Raw genomic sequence first — 19,374 nt, forward strand, 5'->3', positions numbered from 1 at the left:
AATTCAATACTTATTCAGTATCAGACATATACCTAACTCTGAAACACCATAGTTGAAACAAAAAGATTTCTACTATTGCTTTTTTGTTATATAATAAATCTTGTTATCATTATATACATGTATATGTACGTGTTTGTGTGTAAATATATATGTATATGTGTGTGCCTCACTTGCCATCTCTAATGAGGGGTTGTAGTTGGAAGATTTCCTGTGTCCCACCTGGCCACGGTCAGGACAAATCTCTCACCTACAGTTCCACAGCCTTTTATAAAATAATCACATAGTGGCTTAATATTATTTATAACTGTTCAGTCATTTGCTTAGGCTTATTACTGACAGCTCTTACACTTAAATTAATCTGTAATTCTTACTTATGTTTAGCCATGTAGCTTGGTACCTTTTCTCAGTTCTGCCTTGACATCTTGCTCCTTCTGTCTCTGGCTGGCGACTCCTGACTCAGCCTTCCTCTTCCCAGAACTTTCTTCCTCTGCTTACCCCACCTATATTTCCTGCCTGGCTACTGGCCAATAAGCATTTTATTTATCAACCCATCAAAGCACACATATTCACAGCATACAGAATGATATCCCAAAGCAAAGGTTGCAAAGTAAGGTAGCATAACAAATTTATCTAACCAAGATAATAGAATATAATTTATGATACCAATTCTAAATTGAGTTATTTTACTTTATGGGATAAATATCATCTAAAGTAGATATAAAATTCCCAGATAACTTCATCTATAAAGATGAAATGAAAACAAATATGCAACTAAATCTCATAATTGCTATGTAAACATTTTGTATCATAGCTTTTTACAGTGATTTGACCCTTTGCCTCTACAAGACACTGATCTGGGGAAGAGGATAGAATCCCCCAATGAGACCAATACTGAGTGGTACTATTTGTGCTTATTATCAAAACACCCCTTTCTTTAATCCTCTTTGCCATTGCCACACTGATGTGTAATGTAAGTGCTATGTTTTAAAAAGATTGGCACAGATTCTGTTCATATGTATGTTTTTATGAGAAATAAATGATGAGCAATGCGAGACTTGAAACAGAAGAATATTACATGGTTCACTGCTAAATCCAGAGTAGAAAAAAAAAACAATGAAAACTAGATTTGAAAAGCAAGATGAAGATGCCAACATTCCCTGGAGGTGCTCTATCTCCTTCCAGTAGTATAATTCCTTAGATTTTTTTTTTTTTTATTCAGTAAGCCCCTTTTGAGGAACAGCATGAGTTACTATCCTTTTCCTGTGCCAAGGAGTGTTTTATAAGGATAAAACACATGGGAAAGTAGAAAGATACAACGACCCTAAATCTGTACTAGATATTAGACAAATGCTGGAAACACAGGTAGTAAAATAGTAGTTATTTGCTAGTTGGTTCCAGGGGTGTAAAGAATCATTCAGAAAGGATATTAGTCACTTTTTTACTATACCAAATACTTGTGTGTAAAGATGGCAGGAAATGAAGAAAAGATAAAGAGTTACTGTGGGGCTAGGGAAGAATTTCAGGAAAAAGAGAAAGCTAAGTAGACAAGCACAGAACCCTGCCTTAAAGCATAGATTTAAGCTCAGCTAATGACAGACATAGTCACTACCTATTGTCTGTCCATCTATAATAGAAAACTGCCCTCCTTTACACAAATGAAGGGAACTTGAGCAATGACATTATACACAGAGAAAATGGACATAAAGAATAAATGAAAAAATGCATCCCACACCTCCTCATGATTCCCAGTGTAATTTACTGAGTCAGGGACTGAAATACAGAGACTTCAAGGGAATATGTTAAAAAGGTGTGTGGGCATGTAGGATTTGTATAGTAGTGAAATAAATAGGAAAACCTTATGTCGTTGTCAAATGTGCTGGTTCTAGAATACAGCTGTAAATTCTGTGCACTGTTACTATTGGTAGATATGTCCATACTCCTTCCAGTAAGTCTGGACTTATGGCTCCTTCAGTCAATAGATACAACAAAGAGCATGTCATACAATACCCAAGGCTACAAATACCATGCACTTTCAGTCTTGAACACAAGGAAACTTTCCCTCAGAATTTACACCTCACTTTCTAATTCTAATTACCTATCAGATTTATGTTATTAATGCCCCAAAGCAGCATGCCTGCCAATTGCAAATGAAATGTTTTAAAATTATATACTGATGGGTAATGTTGTTCTATATGCTGTGAATATGTATTGCTCTGATTGATTGATAAATAAAGCTATTTGGCCAATGGTGAGGCAGAATAAGGTTAGGTGGGACATTCTAATTAGAGAGAGAGAAAGAGAAAGGCAGAGAACAGAGGAGACTCTGCCAGCTTCTGCCATGAGAAGCAAGATGTAAAAGTACCAGTAAGCCACGAGCCACGTGGCAAAGTATATATTTATAGAAATGGGTTAATTTAAGATGTAAGAGCTAGCTAGCAAGAAGCCTGAGCCATTAGGCCACACAGATCATAATTAATATAAGCCTCTGTGTGTTCATTTGGGTCTGAATGGCTGCGGGATCATGGAGCTATGGGAGCCAAGTGGGACCAGGAAAACTTCAGCTACAATATACTCTGTCCTTGTACCAACTGGATAACTCTGTGACTTCCATTAATTTCAAATCAATCAGAATTATTCAACAGTGGTCCAAATAAAGTTTCAACTCTTGTGATTTTGGCATCCAATGAAATAGTTGTTTCAAACCTCTTCCCTTTATGGTACATAGCTACTGTAGGTAAAAACTACATATTCAAGGGCTACAGAGACGTCTCCCTGGTTAAGAGTATTTGATGTTTCTGCAGAGGACCCATATTTGATTTATAGCACCCAGATGGTTATTCATAATCATTTTTAACACCCAATTCAGGGTGTCATAAACCAACACCTTTTTCTGACATCAACAGGCACAAAGTGTGTAACATGGTTTTCATGTATACATGCAGGTGTTGCTGTAGGGCTTCTCTCCAGGATCCACCAAACCCCGCAGTCCCACAATCCACATATAAAATAATCACTCAGACACTTATATTATTTATAAACTGTATGGCTATGGCAGGCTTCTTGCTAACTGTTCTTATATCTTAAATTAACCCATTTTTATAAATCTATACCTTGCCACGTGGCTGGTGGCTTACTGGCGTCTTTACATGCTGCTTGTCCTGGTGGTGGCTGCAGTGTCTCTCTTCCTTCTTCCTGTTTCCCCAATTCTCCTCTCTCTTTGTCCCACCTATACTTCCTGCCTGGTCACTGGCCATCAGTGTTTTATTTATTGACCAATCAGAGCAATTTGACATTCAGACTATCCCACAGCATGCAGGCAAAACCCTCTCACATAAAAAGTAAAAATATCTAGTAATCTTTTCACATATAAGGTTTGATCAATGAGATAATGAATTTAAATCATCTTGAAATGATTTGTTTTTTATTGTATGTGTGCATAATTGAGAAAATGATCAAAATTATGAGGTACGTGGAGGTTCCCCAATACCCAGTCAATTCCTCAGCAATACACATACTCTAGTTTAGTGACTGTTGCATGGAAAAACAAAAACAAAAACAAAAACATTATTCTGTTCTCTATCGATTTCTGCTACATATGTATTAAAACCTCATATTTGAAGCTAAGTGAAATATATGAACTCATACACATCAGTTAAAAATATTACAAAATAATGAAGAGATATCCTGAAGCATTCCAAATATAGGAACAGAACACTTATTCAAATCTAATTACATGTTTCCCACCTATTCCACATCCTCATTTCCATCCTTTACACCATCAGCAAAAAACAAAGCCCATGTAAATACCTACTTATCTCCAAAATACCAATGCACCAGGTCCCAAATCACAGAGCATATAGGTAACAACAAGGAAACATAGCAAAATGTCCTTTTTTTCCTCCTATGAACTCTTTCTGTGTCATGCTTAACATTTGTCCACAGACCATTTGTTTTATTGCTACTAAGGTCTTCAGAACACATATGATTAACATAAGGGAAAGAGCTGTGAGTATATTATTTTAATGTTGCTGCATATATACCACAACAAGTTAACTGGTACTAACACTGTGAAGTTACTGAACTTCATAGAATTTTACAACTCTGTCAGTTAAATTACATATATAAATATTAGGAATATTATCTGGGTCTCTGCATGGATTCATTTTACTCTCTGGCAATTATGAATATATGAACAAATGAATGAGTGAGTAGCTTAAAGAATTTCAAGGAGAAAAACCTATTAATCTAATCTGTGACAGAGATCATCTAGCTGCAGTATAATTAATTTGCATTATGTTCATTAGGAACATAATGGGGCCACTCTGTATCTGCAGTCAGAAACCGAAGTCATGATACATAATGATGACAATAAGACATCTATGAAAGTAATTTAATGTTTAAAATATCTAACTTGAAAGGTGATCACAAAGACTCACATAAAGCATTTTTATTTATAAACCTCTTTCAAGAAAATACAACACAAAATGTGTTTAAGAAGTTTCTAAAATGATAGGCAATATTATGAAAATATCATCTACAATTTACTGGGCCCTCTGGCTGTCATCGCCTATCTATTTTATAGAATATCCCAACATAAACATGGAAAAGTGTTAGAATACTTATGGACCAATAATAATTTGATAAAAAAAATGAGCTTATAAATAATCTAAAAGCAATGATGAAGAGTGGGGGGGGGGACTTCAAGTCTTTAACACTTTTGTATTAAACCAACTTGAAAATTAGAATAATGTTATCATTTTTATGTACACTCACATTGTGTAGAATGTGAGTCTTCATAATGCAGACTATGCATTAACTAAAGATTAATTTATGTAAATACAATCTATTTACTATCGTTATTGCACAGAAACAAGAAATGTCTTCAAGAAATATTTGTTTCTGTGGTAATATTGCAAGGTGATATGTCATGAGTGCTGAAAGGCAGGATGGGTGAATTATTTGTAAAGAGTAATCTGTTTATATTAAAAGATATTGCTAAGAAAGGTACTAATAAACTTCAGATTTGCACCATAAATGGTGCAAATTTCTACCATAAATGGTAGAAATTATGTAAGAGTTCATCTTAAGAGTCAGATGAATAGACATTTTGAACTTGGAATCTGATACAATTTCACTTTGAGTGTTCTCTAAGGTACATAATGGTGTTGAAAGGGAGGTCAGATATGCACAGCAAATGGGAAATATTATTCCAACTAATTTATCTGTGATTGAAAGACTAGAACATCTCTCCTTTCTCATTTAGTTAGGCATAACACTGAGGGCCCTATGACTTCTAAGTCAGTATCAATCAAACTTGAAGGAAATTAAACCAATTAAGATGTCCTTTTTAGTATGCCAAGCAAGATTTGATGGAGTCCTGAAATAAGTTATGTCATGGAAAATGTAAATAAGAAAGCAAAGTCTTTACTGTGATGGACAGAAAATATGTTATTTCATTCAAGTTTTTAGATTTGTTATAGATATACAACATATTAAAAGCCTCAAAACAAAAAAGCACAAGGTAGCAAAGCAAAAATAAATAGTATTTTAATCACTATAGCTCTATTCATATTGAGTATTTTAAATTTGTGCATTATGACAGTTAGTCATGTTACCATACCACTGACTGAGAAGCTTAAACATCACTGATTTATATGCCGACTGACCACAGACTGGTTGGCCAAGACAAAGGTAACAACCACATTGATTTCTCCTGGGCCTTTTCACTGGCTAGCAGATATCCATCTTCTGGCCATGTCTTCTTTGTGCCCTATAGTTTCTTCCTCTCCAAAAGGTATCTATCCTACATTGTAGGCCCTGCCACTGTCTTTTATGACCCCACTGAACCTTAATTTCTTCATTAAAAGCTTGTCTCCAAATAGAGTCAACCTGAGCAGGAAGAATTCAACATAGGAAGGTCAGACGCTGAATTCAATCTGAGAACTCAGCAACTTTTTTTTTCCTTTTATTTTATTTTACAATACCATTCAGTTCTACATATCAGCCACGGTTTTCCTTGTTCTCCCCCCTCCTGTCCCCCTCTCCTTCCCCCCAGCCCACCTCCCATTCCCACCTCCTCCAGGGCAAAGCCTCCCCCGAGGACTGAGATCGACCTGGTAGACCCAGTCCAGGCAGGTCCAGTCCCCTCCTCCCAGATTGAGCCAAGTGTCCCTGCATAAGCCCCAGGTTTCAAACAGCCAACTCGTGCAATGAGCACAGGACCTGGTACCACTGCCTAGATGCCTCCCAAACAGATCAAGCCAATCAACTGTCTCACCTATTCAGAGGGCCTGATCCAGTTGGGGACCCCTCAGCCTTTGGTTCATAAGAACTCAGCAACTTTTTGCTGTCTTGTTATTATTTTATTTTGTTCTTGCTGATAATTGTTTTACTAAGTGATAAATAAATCTGGCCCTTGGTTAAAGAAGAATGCTGATCTTTTTAAGAACCAATAAATTTAAGGTAGAGAGGTTTATAAAATAACTCTAAAATTTCAGAAAGTAACTAAAAATCATTCACTCCTTTATTGTGTATTTCTCTGGAAAATGAGTGGTTTATCTTGAAATGTTGTTTTGCAGTTCAGAACAAGTGCATTGCAAGAATGTAGTGGTAGGTTCCCTCTCATTTTGTATTCTCAAGTAAGCCCAGTGAAGTTCATTTCAGTGAAAATGAATTATTACTGGGACAATGTTGTGAACAAACTATGCACTTAGTATTTTCTAAGAGAATTAAGAAAACCAGTGACAGGATATGAGTAACCAGTAACAGTATATGAGTAACTAGTAACAGGATATGAGTAACTAAGGAAAAAGTCTTTTTAATCACTGATTATATATCAATAGATGTCTTGGACCTTTATGAGCCAAACTGACAATTTCACCAAAGACAATTTAAAAACAAACATAACTTTTGATAAAACAAAATGATGCTGAAAACCGCAAGTGGTTTGAGTTAAAATTGAATTACTAGGATCTAAAATATTTAAAAAAAAAACATTCAAACAATTGTAATATGCTTAATGCCTTTTTAAAATATTTTCTTTATCTTGCTACTTGACTTCACACCATCTTCCTTTCTTCAGTGGATAAATATTTCCTTTTAGTATTGTAAATTCAAGATTTCATATGACTGGCACGTGAAATAAAATCAATTAACACAGCCTTATGGACCTGCAAAACGTGTCTTCCATGCTGAGCCGAAAGACAGCCTGCACATAATTTGTAAAACAGGGTCTTGGACCTCGGCTTTGCAAAGCCTAAAAAGACTGCTTTTTCTCTCCCAAAGCCCAAATTCATCATCAAGCCCTAACCCTAACAACCTGTGGCAGTGTGCCAAAGAAGAGTCAGCTTGTAATAGCAATCCCTACACTGAATAAACACATAGGTTTTGTGGAAATCGGTCATCTGGACTATGACCCAATGACAGAGGAAAATTTGTCTCTCTGACAATCAGCTTTATAATCTCCTCATAAGCAAAAGAAGTTAAGTAGAGTATGGCTTCTGTTTTTATCTGATATCTAGAAAGCCTTGCTCTTCCTCAGCTAAGATGTTGTAATATTGATTTCAACTGTGTCACCCTCTGTTCTCTATGTCTATTTTCACTGTTTGTATTCAATTCTCTTTTAATTTTCCCATTTTGAGTCTTCAACACCTGTTCATGGGGGTTGCTGAGCTTTCATAACCTCCTGTGATGGTAGCAACTCCACTTATTATAATTCCAAGGACTTGCTAAATATTATATCTTGTTTACTTTTTTTGAAACAGTCTTTACTTTTCCCTCTCCACAAAAATACTTCGCTTACAGTTGTATAAGCTACCACATTCAATCTGCATCTCCCAGGCCAGAAAGTCACCGAGGTTCACTGGCAAGTCACAAGCCTTCTGATTTTATCCATCACTAATTTATCAACCTGAAACCCTAGGAAACTCTGCTATCACCTTTCCCATGGAACACAATGATGAAAAAATGCAAGCCTTATCAATAACCTGTTGCCTTTCTCCTGTATCATTCTGCAATGACTTTTAGCACGGGGCTTCAAAGACCTCACTTTACAAAAACAAATATTTTTTTAAAGGTTGTTTTTCATTTTGCATACCAATCCCAGTTCCCCCTCCTTCCCCTTCTCTCGTCCCTGCTCACTTTCCTCATCCCACTCTCCATCCACTCCTCAGAGAAGGTAAGGTCTCCATTGGGGAGTCAACAAAGTCTGGTATACTAAGTTGAGGTTTGACCAGGGCCCTCACCACTGTGTCAAGGCTGAGCAAGGTAACCCACCCTACGGAATGTGTTCCAAAAAGCCATTTCAGGCATCTGAAATAAGTTCTGATCCCACTGCCAGGGGCTTCCCAAAAAGATATAGCAACATAACTATCAACCACATTCAGAGGGCCTAGTTTGTTCCGCAGCTGACAGGGCAATGTCCACCAGCTTGGGTCAGCTGTCTCTGTGGTTTTGCCCATCATGATCTTGACCTCACTTGCTCCTGTAATCCCTCCTCCCTCTCTTCAACTGAAGTCTAAGAGCTCAGCCCAGTACTTGGTTGTGTATCACTGCATCTGCTTCCATCAGTTACTGGATGTAGGTTCCAGGGTGAAAATTAGGGTAGTCACTGATCTAATTATAGGGGAAGGTAGGTTCCGACATCTTCTTCATTATTGCTAGGAGTCTTAGTGGGTTTCATCCTTGTGGATTCCTGGTGATTTCCCTAGCACGAGGTTTCTCCCTAACTCCCCTAAACGTTCCCCCTACCAAGATAGCTCTTTCATTGCTCTCCCTCTCCATCCCTCCTGACAATAGCCCTTCTCAGTCCCTCTTGTTCCCATTCTCATCCCGTCCCTTCTACCTGTACTCCAAATTTATCCAGGAGATCTTCACTATTTTCCCTGCCTGGGGTCCTCCATGTTTGTCCCTCTTAGGGTCCTCCTTTTTACCTTTTAGCTTCTCTGGGGTTGTGGATTGTAGCCTGGTCATCCTTTGCTTTGCATCTAATATCCATTTAAGAGTTAGTACATACCGTGCTTGTTTTTCTGAGTCTGAGTTACCTCACTCTGGATGATTCTTTCTAGTTCCATTTATTTGGATACAAATTCCATGGTGCTATTTTTTTAACCTAGGTAGAATCTGAACCCAAATTTTGAACTTTCCAATTATTTTAAGGCTTGGCATTATTTTATTTGTATATTTCTGCTGCACCACACTATTAAACTTCTATTACTTCAGTAGTGACATCTTTTATGTGTGCCTTCTGATAAAAAAAAATGGACACTTTTTTATCATATTGTCTTCGGTTGCTACCTTTAAACCCCTTTTGATATTTTTAGGCTTTTCTGTACTTTAATAATTGCCTCATAAATGATCTTCTTGTTTCTACTATCTTTTACAATCAAATCTCTATAACTTACCTTAGAAATTCCTCAAAAACAGCAGTAAACCTGTCATAGTCTGGCTATTCCTTTTTTATTTTCTATATAAAAATCCATATTGTTTTCCAATTTATGCTCAGTCTTCTACAGCTATTCAATTCATTCATCAATAAACCTTGATAACACCTACACCAACAAAAAAAATCGAAACATTTTTGTTTGCCCTGAAATGCACATACAAAGTATATAATTGCAGAATATGTGTATTAGTAAAATGTTGAAAACAGCCGGGCGGTGGTGGCGCACGCCTTTAATCCCAGCACTCGGGAGGCAGAGCCAGGCGGATCTCTGTGAGTTCGAGGCCAGCCTGGGCTACCAAGTGAGTTCCAGGAAAGGCACAAAGCTACACAGGGAAACCCTGTCTCAAAAAAAAGAAAAAAAAATGTTGAAAACATAGGATTATGAAACACACACACACACACACACACACATGTGTATGTGTTTGTTTTACTATCTTATCTTTAAAGTATTTGGGATTTACCTTTTTAAATATGAGATGATATTCAGTATACTATATACTTAAATATAAACATGATAGCATTGTCTTCTCTCTCTTTACTCACATATATATTAACAGCTATCACTTGTCTTTCAGGCAGTGTATCTAGAAAGTTAGAGGTCTAAAATATGGTTCCTTGATCCTTTGCCTTCATAAACTTGAGAAATATTTGTATTGCTGCATAGTGATAGTCCTTTCCTGTGCATTGCCAAGTAGCTATTCCCTGTATAAGTTTATCCCAATTTGTTTATCCATGTCCTATAAGACATTTCAGTTTTGTATAATGTAGTAGGAGATCATCACAAGTTTTAAACAGTTGTCAAGAAATTTTCCATGGTGGCCAAATCACTTTGCATTATTATTGGTAGATAATCTGAGTTCAGTAATATCCACTACAATCAACATCTTCAAATTCTGCTAATATATTAAACATGCAAAGGAATCCTATTGTGGTTTTCCCTTGTACTTATTTCCACAGTAACACTGTGAAGCATTTGTGCATTTAGCTCTTTTATATTACTCATATTTTCCTGAATAAACTGACTATCCATTGCTTTTGAGGATTTTTAAAAAGAGAATCTTGTTTGACTACTGAGTTTTTGAATAATTATTTACATATATACCTGAAGCATGTAATCATGAATTCCCTATTAATCATAGCTCTTTGCTCTTTGTGAAATCCACTTGAGGAATCTAACAAGTTGATGTCTCTAGGTAGATTTATTGAGGAAAGAGAATGATGTGGTCTACATACATCCCACATATTACATCTTGTATTCTCACAGAGACACAATAAAATATCTTTCCTTGTCTTCTAATGTCAAATAGAAGAAACTAAATACATCACTTATTGCTTCATTTGATTATAATGTTCATATGCTTATTTCCTTCTTAAATTTTACAGAAAGCACTCATTATTAGGTGATGCAAAATTCCATTACATTTATACTTCTCATTAACTTGTTAGTTCTCCTTATTGACTAATAATTATTACTTATTATGTGTAACTATTTTAAAAAAATAGTTATCATAACTACATTTTACTTATAATGGCATTTTATGTTACCTAACTGTAATTTTACATGCTATAATCTATAGGTGAGTAATCAAAATTAATGACTTAAACACTGTTTTGACTTATTAAACATAATTGTCCATATCAAAACTTTGTCATCTTAAGTAATATAAATGAAAAATGAAATATTTAGAGATACTAAATGTAGCATGAATCTTAAAAGTTCTTATTAATAAAATCAAACCTGAGCCAGGTGTTGGGGTGAACTGGAAGATCAGAGAACCAGAACAAGCCACAGTTACCTCACCTCGCCAGATTCTCAGCTGGTCTTGTTTCCTCAGACTGGAGGCCTCTGAGTCTTCATCCAGAATGGGTCTCAGCTGAACTGCTGCTAGAAGCCTGAAAGCTTAACCAGCCAAATGCTTAACCAGGCCAAAATGCTTCTAGTTTCCAGTTCTCATGCCTTATATACCATTCTGCTTTCTACCATCATTCCCTGGGATTAAAGGCTCGCTTTCTGAGATTAAATGTGTGTGTCATCATGCTTGGCTGTATCCTTGAACACAAGGATTTCTGCCTCTGGAATGCTAGGATTAAGGGTGTGTGCTACCATTTAATATCCTAAGTATCTAGTGGCTTTTCTGTTCTCTGACCCCAGATAAGTTTATTAGGGTACAAAATATTTTGGGGAACACAATACCACCACAACTAAATATTTTACATAAGTAAATGCTAATGTGCCCACAATTTTAGGGTGAAATAATACTGACTCCCTAATACTAATTCTTCTTTAGATATAAATCAATATTGTTCATTAAACATAGTGTCACCAAGTATACAAACTTAGATGATTATTGTTTAAAATATTTCTAAATGTTTAACTTCAAATGGCATTTTCAGAATATCAACCAGTGTTTTATAATTTTATGTGTATGTTTGTATGCACAGTTTGTGAATGTGCATGTGATGTGGATTTAAACCATGGCCTTGTACATAGTAGCCATACATCAAAGTATTATACGCCTAATGGAGAAAGATAATATCTTCCATTTTGTCATATATATATGTTTTTATGTGTATGTATGCATGTATGTATGTATTATGTATGTATATAAGTATGTATTATTTTTGTAGCACAGGAAATGGAACCCAGCACTTCACCCATGAGGCAATCACTGTACTGAAGAGCTATATACACATATTATTTTTTCACATCTACTTTGAGATAGGTTTTAATTAAATTGCATAGGTGACATTTATTAAGCTCTGTAGCCCAGGCTGGCCTTGAACCTTTGATCCTCTTGTATTAGATTACCATGATTATAGAATTACAGGCTTGCTTCAACATACTTGGCGAACAAATTTAAAAGTACATATAGGCCGGGCGTTGGTGGCGCACGCCTTTAATCCCAGCACTCGGGAGGCAGAGCCAGGCGGATCTCTGTGAGTTCGAGGCCAGCCTGGGCTACCAAGTGAGCTCCAGGAAAGGCGCAAAGCTACACAGAGAAACCCTGTCTCGAAAAACCAAAAAAAAATAAAAAAAAAATAAAAAAAAAATAAAAATAAAAAAAAAAATAAAAGTACATATAAAATAATTGATGTAGAAAATGTAGCTTTTCATTTCATTATACACAAGTTTAATACTGACAGAATGTTAAGAATAATTTAAATAAAAATGGGTTAAGATAAAATACTATCTTTTCAGTGTTATAAATACAATAAACTGATAACAGAAGGAATTGTGCCTGTATTTATGCAGCTAGCTCTTGGGCTATAGTCAACAGCTGCCTGTATAACTCATGTTTCTAAACATGTATATTTACATGGCTAGAATTAAATTTTCTGATGCCTTTGAGCATAAACAAACATTAGTAAATTTATATTAAAATATCCATAGTCAAATAAAATCATATGTTTATTGAAATTGGGACTCCAATTATACTCATTCTTTATATGTAAGAGATAGGATGTTAGTAGCACATTTACTTAAATTATCTTTTTAGAATGTTCCTTTTACTAAACATGGTTTTGTGGAGTTTTTGATTCACAGAATTACTGAATGGCAGATAGACTTCCCGTGAGACCCCTGCCCCAGATAAAAATAGGATCATCTGTTAACACCTCCTTTCACTTGAACATATCTGTAGGCTACATTCTCATTCAAAAACATTTGTAGTGTCTAAAATACTAAATAAGAACATTCTTACAGTATTTTCTGCCTAGATGTATAGCAATATGGGGATAGGAGTTTGATAGTCCAAAGGGATGTACCCATTTAGTGTCAGTAATATCCACACTTCTATGTCCTGGGCCTCTGATTTTCCAATATTAATGCCCATGAATCAAGTTTGAGAGTGCAGCTGGCAATCCTACAGTACGTTTCTTAAGTTTATTCAATTTCAGAACTCTGTTCAAATGTCTACAAAGCAATTCCTCACCCAACCCAATCCCATTCCTTAAATAATGGGTTTCTGCCACTGCTAAAGAAACAGACTTCTTATCTTTAAGGAAATAGAGGCAGCATGTACATAGGATCTGGGGTGTTCACATTTGCAAGCACATATTCTTACAACATGAGATTTAGTCTGGGGTGGAAAAAGCAACAAAAACTTACCAGGGTCAGCTCCACTTATATGACAATAAAAAGTAAGAGAATAAAGGAAGTCCAAAACTTATGACTTTAAACCAATTCTCTCTGGCATAAAAAAGACATATTTATCAATGTGAGGGGCTTGAACATACTTCATTCTCTCTCTTTCCATATATATAGAGGATATATATGGATTCTTTATAATTTTAAATGTTAATAGATAACATTTGTGACATTCTATTACTTTTTCTTCTACAGCATTTACATGACTCTCCTGATTTATGGACTGGGATAAATATATTATACCATTTAGTTCTGGCAGTCTTCAGAAAAAGTGATTGCTAAGGCTTGGTGATGGGGAGGGAAGCTATCTGCTACAAGTCTACAGACATGGAAAGTATTAAGGTAAGTAGATCTGGGCTACCTAAGGGTTTCACCATTTGATTGGTGAACCTGATTACTTCTTTAAAAGACTTATATGCTGACAATTGTCTGTTGATTGGGTGGGGCAGGGGGAAACCTCAAAGCAGAATGTGTGATTTGTATTAACTCTTTCACCGTCTCCTCTGTACAAACATTTACAAGAAGATACTTGGAAATACACATGACAGTTTTCTTTTGGGTACCAGAGAGATCTATTTACTTGAGCATATTGTCACAGTAAATGCTACTATAATTATTCAGCCAAAAATATTTGACCTTCCACATTACAAAGAATAGATTGGTGATACTTTGTAGCACAAAGTTCCATCTTATATTACATGCACTAATTTGTTTTCATGTAATTATGAATATGTGAGATGATATAACATTAAAAGCATCAGTGAGAATGAGTAAGGTAGGATCAATATTTTATGTTTGAAGTTATTAGATTTTCACCAAGGGTTCTATTTATCAACAAAGACTTGCATAACTCTATTACACTCATTCTTCTTCTACATGTTACAATAGAGACAGCATAATAGAAGCAAATCAGACAGCTATAAAGAACAATGTCATGTTGGGTTAATCTGAGTAAACACACTAGGGAGTTTGAGGTCTTTCAATAAAATAATAACCTATCAATTCATCCTCTCTCCTCTCCTTTTCTTTGAGGAAACAAAAAACTAGAGAAATTATATATTTAGAATGCAAGTCTTCATAAAGTGTGCTTTCATGATCTTACATACATATTATTTACAGTGTTTATACAGTAAAATATTTTTATTATCTTTATAATATTTCACTTCACTGTGTAAGTATGCTAAGTTAACAAACCATAAAGCCCTTGTAATAATGCCTTTCCTTAAAAATAAGTACAAGGAAGCATTAGTACATATTCAATAACACGAGATGAATTGTACCTTTACATATGTCATTCAAGCCCACTAGTGTTCTCTGGTCTCTGAAGATGTATTTATAACCCTATCATTTTTCTCTGATTGTGGAGAAAAAAGAACACAGTAGTCATATCATGCTCTTGAAGATAGTGTACACACAAATCTGCCTTTCGATAAAGTAGAAACCATGTCCCTGTTTGTATTCTATAGGGTATAATAATTTGGCTTCAATTTTTTAATGAATGTTTGGAGTTATAAATTGTTATGATATCAAATATGAATTTTAAAACCTCAAATCTTTCTTTTCTGCAAGAATGATGTTTTTTGTAATTTCACTGTTGTTGAAATTCATCTTTATGGAGTGCACCTGATCATTCATGGCTTCAGAATTCATGTCTCAAAATTTAGCTTATTGAATTCCTTCAAATACTCTTTTGTGGAAACTAAATGATTCTAAAGAAATATGGAAAAGTTCCAATGAAGCACTTTATTATATGGGAAAACAAAGACAAAGTAATGTTTATTGAAAAGGAGCAGAGTTTTATGTTTAGGAAGGCAAATGCTTTACGGATGTTTTTAATATATTTATCTGTGTTTTTTCATTAAAACTGATCAGATTAGTGAATTCTCAGACTTTTTCTCACATGTATTTCACCACTTTAATAATCTGGAATTCTAGTGTTCACTTACTCCTGTCATGAAAAGCAGCTGTTGAGGCTGGGTATGACATTTTGCTGTATCGTTTAATTTTTCAACACAGCTTTATGTAATAAATCTGTTGTCAGCCTGTCTATTTGTGTCACTCTGAGACACATAAAGAATGAAGCTCGGGGAACAGCAAAACCAAGTGCATTCATTCTTTTATGGCTAAAAGCAAGGGATCAACAGCTAAATAAAAATGTCTGCCTCTTTGACATTACAAAATGCATGCTGTGCCCTTCAGCATGTTTTATAAATCACATTCCCAAACAAGATTCCACCTGCATAAAAGAGATCCAGTGTTTTGCATCAACCAGTTAGTTCTGTAGTTATTTTAATGAAAATTATCAACTTATTTTAACCTGGAATTTATTCACTAGGTAACTGGTCCAATGTCTATGAACTCAGTTGCCAGCAGTAGAAGTAAGCCGAGTACATGTACTTTATTTCTTTCTCTGACATTAAAATGCTAAGTAGACTTGTAGATTAAGCAAACAGTGGTTATTCCTTTCAAGTACCTATCACGGAAACTAGAGAAACTGGTTGACCCTGCTAATGTCACTTTCATCACCTGCAAAATGAAGCAGACATTTTTTGGTGTATTCTAAGGTAACTTTCAGCTCCAATGAGGTGTGCTACTCTAAGGTCCTAAATCACATAGTGCTGTGGGATGTCTTTCTGTGTGCTGTGAATATGTGTTTCTCTGATTGGTTGGCCTACAGTGAGGCAGCTTAGAGGCAGGCAGGAAATCCAGGAGAGAGACAGGAAGAAGAAAGGCAGAGGTGGAGGAGACACCATCCTGTCACCCAGGGAGCAGCACAGCACACAGTTAAAGCCACAGAACATGTGATGACATGTAGATTAGTAGAAATGGGCTGAGTTTAGTTATAAGATCTAGCTAGCAAGAGGCTTGAGCCATATTCCATGGCCCTATAGTTTGTAATTTATATAATCCTCTGTGTGTATTTGGGTCTGAGCAGCTGTGGGACTGGGTGAGACTCAGGAAAACTTCGTCCTACACACACAGTGCCTTTAATTCACACACATGTGACTTTAAGAGGAAGCTGCATATTTAAAGCAAGCTGCTGACTCTGCAATGCAGTTCCGAACATTCATTGCATTTTGTTACAAAGAGGGAGAAGTTGAACCTTACTTGGAGCATGCAGCATAGAGATTAAGCAGAAAGTGCTTTTTACAGTATACTTAGGAAGTGGTATCCACTTCTTATCTCTCTTTATGAATTTAATTCTCGATGCAATCAGCATACCTAATGAACTGTAAATCTCACACCTGCCTCTGTATACTACATGCTAACGCGTCTCATGATCTATCTCTGGTTCTGTGCATTTATTTCATTATTGAAGTAAATTCTTTAATAATAGTGATCACTTAAGAAAAGCACTGTCTACATTTAGACCCCAATGTGACAAAGTCTATTCTTGTATGCAGTGTTGAGATTTTCCATGACAGACTGAGCATTTATTTACAGGAGCTGTCCAGCATCGGAAAAGGCTGTGTTAACACAAACAAGACTTCGGGTTCTTCTCATTTACTATCTGATGAAAATGGAAGAACAGTATGCATGTCAATGAAGGCCATGAATTTTTCATATATTTGGGTTTTTTTTTTTTTCAGTCCTCTACACACGAATATTCTCTGATGTGATTACCCGGTCTTCTATACCGTGGGTGGCAAGAGGCCAAAGGAACGTGAGCTTGACTTGACCTTTTGATAAGGTGGATTGTGCCATTTTGCAGTCAAAGAGGAAGAAGAACAAGCTAGCTCCAGAAAGCAAGTAATTTGTGAATCAAGAGAACAGAGAAAGAGCAAAGTGCTAATTAGGAAGGTATTTTTGAATTCTCCTTAATTTAAACATTGCCTAAGGCAAATCTCAATTGCAATAGTTCCAAAAGGCTCTGTGTGTATGCATATACATGTATACTGTGTCTTTATTTATAGACTCAATCTGTCACATTTTATTGCAGGGAATATCGCACAGTCTCCTAATATTTATTTATTCATCCTGTCATTCAGTGTCATTCAATAATCATTTTTGGAACATACAGAGTAACAATTATATGCTAAGCACTGTAAGAAAAATTGATGAACTCATCTAGGAACATGTTAACCTCAGTATATTTAACAGGAAGCCAATTTTGTGTAGGTTAAATAATAACTCATGTGGATATTTTGTTTTGATGTGATAGTAAAATCTGTAGAATTTAAATATTTATATTTGTTCTGTAAAAATAATCATAAATCTACCAGTTTAAGGAGAGATTATTCTCAGCACTTTAATTATTAAAACTTATTTAATAATCATTTCTTATAGGTATGAAAAAGACAAAATGTCACTTACTTAATAGAGCATATTTAATTTGTAAAATGTAATATAAATTTGAGAATGTATATTCACATACAAATAAAAATTGAAATGCTTTCCAAAAAAACCCTCAGTTTCTAAAGGTTATATCTTTCTTGATATGTTTTAATACTTTATTAATATTTATATTACTTTATACCTGTTATTAAATAGATTATGAACTCAGGGTATAAAAAATCTGAAATATTTATGAAGCAACATTACTGCTTGACCTATGACTTAAACAATTTACAGATAGCCAATACAGTGGAAAACACAGTGGTTCAGCTGAAAATTTTCAGCTAGAATAGCAACATGTATGAATTTTATCCAAATTCCGGAACTGACAACTGGTTTACTAAGAGCGGTTATATAAAACGTGCAGTGTGGCCCCCAGGCAGCCTGCAGCCACAGCCACAGCCTGACAAATGGCAGCACTCAGGCTGGGTCTGAGATGCGAAGCCATCCCTGAATTAATCAGAAAGACTTCCAAGCCTTCTACCATTTCCCCAAACTGGAATCAGGCATAAAACAATCTAGAAATTGAATTCCTTAAAAAAAAATTATAAGTCAAGGTAGCAAGATGTTATTATGTATCTGTATGTCTCAATATTGTTCAAACCTTCCATGAGAAAAAAAAATACCTTATTTGACATGTCCTTCCCACGGGAGTCTACAATCCTATTAGAGGGAAAAGACCTATATACATAAGACAATGTCATCTCAGCTTCATCTTTCACTCCACACACCTCAGCTCACTGTGTCTTTCCCACTAGCTTTCCTTCCATTCTTAGAACGCACAATGATCAGACCCCATCCTCACACTTAGCCTTGAGAACTATTTTTTCTTTTAGATCTCACTGTAAATGCTGTTTTCTCAAGGAATTTTCCAGTCACTTCAATTTAACAGAAGCTAAAATAATCCCTCCAGTTACACTCCTTCACAGAATAAAGCACTTTTTCTTGAATTGTCACATTTAATACCTATGCTTTGATGTTATTTGTTTAATATCTGCCTTGCTCATTAATGAAAAGAGCATTTGAGGACAGAGGCTGTCTGATTTGTAAGATATCATGTGGTGTTACCTTACATCACTATTTTTCAGTGTTAGTCCTATTGACAAATAAGACTACATAATCCTTTACTGTGAGAAGTTAGACTCTGAAAGGGAGTATACTTGGTAATATTGCTAACATCCCCCAAAATAATGGCGTGAACTGTCTGACTTACATGTGACAACCAAAAATGTTTCCACAAACTACTAAATGTTTTTAGGAGACAAATTTTTCCTTTGTTGAGATCAATAGCACTGCACTAATATCACATCATATGTATTATGTGAATAATTGATAAACTGATAATGGGTACCATTGTGTCCATTTTAGATCTAGCATGTTAATCTTAGATTGTCAATTTCATAATTTATATAAACATTAAATGAGAAGATATGTAAGCTCAGTTAGTTCA

At 35.4% G+C, this 19,374-nt stretch overlaps 1 protein-coding gene across 4 annotated transcripts in view; it reads right to left on the reverse strand.

The window, feature by feature from the left end:
- Cadm2 (cell adhesion molecule 2) overlaps positions 1 to 19,374 on the reverse strand; it is a 984,450-nt gene that overhangs the window by 325,469 nt on the left and 639,607 nt on the right. The gene's annotated exons all lie outside the window — the stretch shown is intronic.

This window comes from Peromyscus maniculatus, chromosome 12 (assembly GCF_049852395.1).
Source record: "Peromyscus maniculatus bairdii isolate BWxNUB_F1_BW_parent chromosome 12, HU_Pman_BW_mat_3.1, whole genome shotgun sequence".
NCBI lineage: Eukaryota > Metazoa > Chordata > Mammalia > Rodentia > Cricetidae > Peromyscus > Peromyscus maniculatus.